The following is a 7,201-nucleotide window of genomic DNA, read 5'->3' as shown; positions in this document are numbered from 1 at the left end:
TGTTGTATCTGTGGCAATTTCACCATTTCCAAAGGACAAACATCAGTGAATTTGTCAGGCAAGCTTATTTTACATATTTTAAAGTAAAACTTGGTGATCGAGATAAGTCTTGGGTCCCTCACAAGATGTTCAAGCAATGTGTCAAGAGTTTACAAATGTGGATGAAGGGAACATGTGATAAATTGCCATTTGGTATACCTATAGTTTGGTGAGGGCCCAGAGATCATTCAAGTGACTGTTATTTTTGTATAGTGAAAACATCAGGATATAACAAGAAAAATAAATGTAAAATTGAGTGTCCTAGTCTGTCATCAGCTATCTGCTCAGTGCCTCATTCAGCTGAAATCCCAGTGCCAGTTTTCATTGAACTACCGTCTTTTGAAAAACAGGAGTATGGTGAAGAACTAAGTATCAGCAATGATGAAGATTTTGAAACTGAAGATGACTCAGTTCAGAAGGGATTTGATCAGCATGATTTGAATGATTTGGTATGAGATTTGGGACTATCCAAAGAGGCTTCAGAACTCCTAGCATCAAGACTGCACAAGAAAAACTTGATTGAAAAAGGAGCAAAGGCATCCTACTTTCAATCAAGAGAAAGTGCATTTCTGCAGTACTTTTGAAGTGATGGTGGCTTTGTGTATTGCCATAACATACATGGTTTAATGGAGGAATTGGGAATTCCAATCTGTAATGCAACTGAATGGTGACTGTTCATCGATAGCTCAAAGCAGAGCTTGAAATGTGTCCTCCTCCACAATGACAATTTATTTGGTGCAATCCTAATTGGACATTCAGTTTGTTTTTGTGAAGAATATGAAGACATAAAGAAAGTTATTGATCTGTTGCAATATCATAAGCACAATTGGATCATCTGTATTGACTTTAAAATGGTCTGCTTCCTTCGTGGTCAGCAATGCAGATACACCAAGTATCCCTGTTTTCTGTGTATGTGGGACAGCAGAGCTCGTGAGAAGCATTGGGTGGAGTCGAATTGGCCTCCAAGATCTGACCTCAAACCTGGTGATCCAATCATTCTACATGAGCCACTTGTTGACAGAAAGAACATTATATTCCCACCTCTGCTCATAAAACTTGTCTCATGAAGCAATTTGTTAAAGCTTTGCCAACTGAAGGCGGGCATTTCAAATATCTCATTTTGGCATTTCCTCGCCTGTCATTTGAAAAGATAAAATACCTTAATATGTATGACTGATAGCAGAACTTTACTACTTGTACACAATTTGACTTACAGTAACAATATATAGCCTTTATATGGATAAAATAACTCTAAATAAACAGTATATTCTGGTAATTTTTTTCCTTTATTTTCCTTTGTATGTGCATTTTATATGATTTTTGGGACAAAGGGAGGGTATCCTGTCCCTTAAGAAGTTGACGTGATAGAGAAAAACTGGGGTCATTTTTGGATTCAGATGCCAAAAGTTAGTCAAAACCAAATGTCAGATCTAACTCACTGAAAATTGTGTTCCCCAGTGTTTTTTTATAAATATGGTGAGCTGATCATAAAATGTTTATGAAAGAGCAAAGGGAAAGTTATAGGCAGGATAATCTTAAACAAAACAAAACAAGGTAGAATGGATTTAACCTACGAGATAAGAAGACACAAAGTAATTTTAATAGTAATTCACTAATTAGTAATTTTTTATTGGTCCAAAGAAAAGAGATCAATGGAATATAATAAGGATACCAAAAGTAGACTCATGTGTCAAAGAAAACTTGGTATGGGTAGAGTTGACATTATAGGTAGATAGGGAAAATTTTAAAATAGTGATGAGACTTTAGATGAAAAAAATGCATATCTACACCATACCAAGAAATTTACCTCTTCATGAATTAAGGATTTAAATGTAATAAGCAGGATTTTTTTTACAGTGTTAAAAGTGTTAGAAGTATATAGAAGTGAATGCTCTTATGACCTTGTGATAAGAAATGATTTCAAAGCCCCCAAAATTAAAAACATAAAGAGATTGATAAATTTAATTACAAATTAAATTGTATTTCTATTTGTTAAAAAAACAAAGAAAGAAAGAAAAAAAAGAAAAGAAAAGAAGAAGACAATGCACTAGGGAAAAATATCGCCAACACATAAAAGTTGAAAATTATTTGACTACAGAAAAAAACTGCAAATAAAGGCCAAATAAGTGCCTAAAATGGAAAACACATAAACAAGTATAATGAAGACTAAATAAGAGTGACCATAACATATAAGAAGATACACAATCTCATTAATGACTAGGTAAATACCAATTAAAACTCCAAGATACAATCAAGTTTTATTCACCCAACTTTTTATACACCAATTGGTAAGAGTATTAATTTGTACAATCTTCCAGGAAGAAAAATATGTCCTAGTAAAGGGCAAAAGAGATGACTGCCTACCTGTTCAGTGAAACTTTGAGCGCTGGCTAGCACAAAGGTGGAAAATCTTGCTTTGTAAAGGGCCAGATAGTTAGTGTTTTACGTTTTGTCCACACATTTCTGTTGAATTTTTTTTTCTTTTTTACAACCACCAAAAAATGTTAAAAACTTAAAAAGTATTAGCTTGAGGCCTCTACAAAAACGGACTACAGACCACTATGTGATTTTGCCAGCTGGCTATAGTTTGCTAGGGTATTCATCTTAGGTTGACTTTCTATTGACCATGCCGTTTCAAACTCTGGAAAGGCAGACATTTTACTGGCAATAACATCATTGAAAAGATAACTCCAGACATTACATTTTATTGTTCTAGGCTAATACAAGTTTTGGCAGGCCAATTCCTATTGAGTCAATGGTTTTGAAAAATATTTGCATTATCTAGAAAAATTGAAGAAGCACATAAAATCCAATCCAGCAATTCTACCCTCAGGTGTGTACTCTGGAAAAAGCCTAGACATGTGTATCTGGATATATGTGCAAGATTTCATAGCAGTGTTGCCTCTAAATATAATTAAAAAGCTGTAAACAACATAAAAGTTCATTGGCAAAACAATGGATAAAATGTTGTAATACTTTCATAAAACTGAATACTAGATTACTACACATACGTAAAATAAACAACTGTGCTGAATTGAATAGATACAAAGAAATGAAAATACAGTATAGGATGATTATGGATTCAGGAAAGGTTTAGTTTAGTGGGTAGTAGAAAAGCAAAAAAGCATTTACAATAGAATGTGGTAATTTTCATAATTGAGTTGTATACAAAGTTCATTTGAAATATGTGACAGGGCAACTCTTTTTTATTACAGTTGACATTTAATATTACTGTATTTTTTATTACTATTTTGTCCTCTCCCGAGGACATACTTACTGGCTTTAGAGAGAGGGGAAGGGAGGGAGAGAGAGAGAAAGAGAAATATCAATGTAAGGGAGAAGCATCGATCGATTGCCTTTCATATCTGCCTCAACAAGGGACTCAACACACAATCTAGGCATGTGTCCTGATGGGGAGTCAAACCCATGACCTTTTGGTTTATGGGATGATGCACAACAAACTGACCCACATTGGCCAGGGTCATTTAATAGTATTTCATATTAGTTTCAGGTATACAGCATGGTGCTTAGACATTTATTTCATTTACAAAGCGATCCCCTCTGGTAAGTCTAGTACCCAAGTGGCACCATATATTCTTATCAGAATTATTGACTATATTCCCTTATGCTGTACTTTACATCCTTATGACTATTTTGTAACTCCCAACTGTAATCCTTATTCCTTTCACCTTTTTCAGACCCCCCCCCCCACTCTTCCATCTGGTAACCATCAGTTAGCTGTATGTATCTATGAATCAGTTTCTATTTGTTTATTCATTTACTTTGTTCTTTAGATTGCACATAACAAGCAAAATCCTATGGCATTTGTTTTTCTCTGTCCAACTTATTTCATTTAGCATAATAACCTTTAGGTCCATCAGTGTTGTCACAACTGGTAAGATTTCATTGTTTTATGGCTGAGTAATATTCCATTGTGTATATATATATATATATATATATATATATACCCCCACTTTTTTATTCATTCACCTATTGATGGGCACTTGAGTTGCCCCTATATATGGCTATATTGGTCATAAGGTGTTTTCATGTTTAATTTCTTGAGGAACCTCTACACTGTTTCCCACAGTGGCTTCACCAGTTTGCATTCCTATCAACAGTGCACTAGGGTTCCTTTTTCTCCACATCCTCATCAACACTTGTGGTTTGTTGACATACCGATGACAGCCATTCTGACAGGTGTGCAGTGATACCTCTTTATAGGTTTAATTTGCATTTCTCTGATGATTAGTGATGTTGTACATTTTTTCATATACCTCTTGGCCATCTGTATGTCTTCTTTGGGGAAATGTCTATCAGATTCTCTGCTTATTTTTTTTACTGGATATATATATCCAGTTTAGTTGCATGAGTTCTCTATAAATTTTGGATATTAAGCCTTTTATTGGATGTATCACTGGTGAATATCTCTTCCCAATATATAGGTTTTCTTTGTTTTGTTGATGGTTTCCTTTGGTGTCTAAAACATTTTAGTTTGATGTAGTTCTGTTTGTTTATTTTTCTTTTGTTTCTCTTGCCCAAAAAGATATGTGAAAAAAATATTACTGAGAGTAATGTCAGAGTTTACTGCCTATGTTTTTTTTTCTAGAGAGTTTTATAAAGTCTTACATTTAGATCTTTAGTCCATTTTGAGTTTATTCTTGTATATAGTGTAAGAAGGTGGTCTAGTTTTATTTTTTGGCTGTATCTGGCCTGTTTTCCCAACACCTTTTATTGAAGACACTGTCTTTACCTCATTGTATATATTCTTCCTTTTTTTCATAGATTAATTGACCATATAGATGTGGACTCTCTGTTCTGTTTCATTGATCTATGTGTCTGCTTTTAAACCAGTATCAAGCTGTTCTGATTACTGTAGTGCTGTAGTATAGTTTGATAGGTAGCATGAAATTGCCAAATTTGTTTTTCTTTCTAAAGATTTCTGTGGCTATTCAGTGTCTTGTGCGATTTTTATATAAATTTTAGGATGATTTGTTCTTGTTCTGTGAGAAGTGCCTTTGGTATTTTGATTGGCGGTGGGGGAGGGGGACTGCCTTGAATCTATAGATTGTTTTGGGTAATATGGACATTTAAAATATTTTAATTCTTCCTATCTATGAGTACAGTATATGCTTCCATTTATTTGCATCTTCTTCAACTTTTTTCTTCAGTGTCTTACAGTTTTCTGAGTACAGGTGTTTCACGTCTTTGGTTATACTTATTTTTAGGCATTTTAAAAATATGATCACAAATGGGATTGTTTTTTTAGTTTCTTTCTGTTAGTTCATTATTGGTGTATAAAAGTACTTCCAATTTATGAATATTCATTTTCTTGCCACTTTACTGAACTTAATGGTCAGGTCTAGTAGTTTTTTTGTGAAGTCTTTAGGATTCTTTATATACTATCATGTTATTTGCATTACAGGGCAACTTTTTATAATTGGGTGTATCTGATAACTTCATTTCTAACTCATTTTTTATTTGATTTCAAGAATTTGAAAAATAAAAGAGAAGCTAAAAGCATTCAAGAATGAAAAAACAAAGAGAATATTAAATATTCTGTGAAATACATTGTAATATTTTGATGACTTCAAGTAGTTTGGAATTGCTGACGTATACAAAGCATGGGGACAGAGAAGCAATGAGGAGTTGTTTCTTGAGACTGAAGAGGTAGGGACCAGGTGATAAAGAAATTCATATGTACCACAAACTGCTTACATTTTGTTGCATGCAACAGAAAGTCATGCTGGAATTTGTGCAAGGGAGCAATAAGGTCAGAGTTTTACCTGAGGATGCCTATGCTGCCTTGGTGGTGATGGGAAGCATGTACAGAGAAGACAAAAATGTAGGTGGAGACATCTGTTAAAAACGATTGTTTGAGTCTTAAGGTGGCCTCAGAATCCTCTCAACACAGTGCTATTGATGGCAACAGTTAACAAGGGCTCAGGCCAGTGACAAACTCTGCGAACCAGTCCAATATTGGAAGGTGGATGATCTTAAAAATATTGAATGGCATATTTTAAGTTGGAATGTGCTACCTAACTCTTTTCTCTATTGTGATTACTTTTTATGGCCAAGAGGAAAGATTTTCTAATGATCAAAACAGTTTGAAAATAAACCCACTAAATTTCTCTTTCAGTTTTAACAGTCATCAACAATAACTTATATTCAGATTAAAGAGTTTAATTTTATAACAAATTTTAGCTAATCAAAAAGGACTGTTTGCTTACCATGTGGTTAGCACATGAGCAATCTTTGAAAAATGTGTCTTTTATTTTTACTTAAAAACCAAATGAACCTTTTGGCCAACCCAATATTTTTGTTTTGGCTGTGTTTTATTTTATTTTTTTGTAATTAAAAAGAGATGTCTTTTAAAATAAATAACTCATCCTAGGTCATTAAAGTAGATTTTTTGGGGGGTAGAATCTCCAGGACTTAGTAATTTTTTTTTTTTTTAATAAAGAAGGTAAATAAAAAGAAGGACTTTAGAATGACTCCTTACAGTTCAGGGCAACTAGGTGTATGTCTCTTCACTGAGGGAGGAAATAGTTGAGGGTGGTGGTGGTGGTGAGTCGTGAAAAGGATGTTGGACACCTTGTTAAAATTGCAACATTTCTGTGTATCATAAAACACAATGAGATGTTTTTTGCTTCTGACAATCTGGCAAAACATCTAAATATTTGTTATGTGCCAAATACAATAATTAACTGTGATGATGGGACAAATAAGATTCCGAAACATTGTGACTTCAAATTTCACTCACCAAGGAGTTTTTTAATTGATTATAACTGACTGACTGACCAAAAATTAAATTTCAACATGTGGAATTGAGCCTATTCTCTGCCTAAACGTCCATGTGCTCTGATGTTGCAGGGCAGGAAGGTCCCTACAGGGACAGGCTGCATTTTCCCCTCACATGAAGACATGACTCAGTGACAGAGATGTGCTCATCCCCCACATCCCTAAGAAGATTACATGTTTCTTCCCAGCAATACTCAAATTCCTTTACTGACAATGTATAGTGAAAGAGGAAGGAGAAGTGCTTTTATAGCGTGACGTTAAGCCGCGTGGCATTCACAGGCCTGGAGGGAGAGCTGCCTGCGGCAGGCACCTTGAGGATGCCCATCACTGCATACCAAGGAACATGTGCCTCTGATTCACT

The sequence above is a fragment of the Furipterus horrens genome, unplaced genomic scaffold (genome assembly GCF_987537825.1).
Source record: "Furipterus horrens unplaced genomic scaffold, mFurHor1.1.pri manual_scaffold_1, whole genome shotgun sequence".
Lineage (NCBI taxonomy): Eukaryota > Metazoa > Chordata > Mammalia > Chiroptera > Furipteridae > Furipterus > Furipterus horrens.
The sequence above is the reverse complement of the archived record's forward strand: the minus strand, read 5'-3'. Positions refer to the sequence as shown.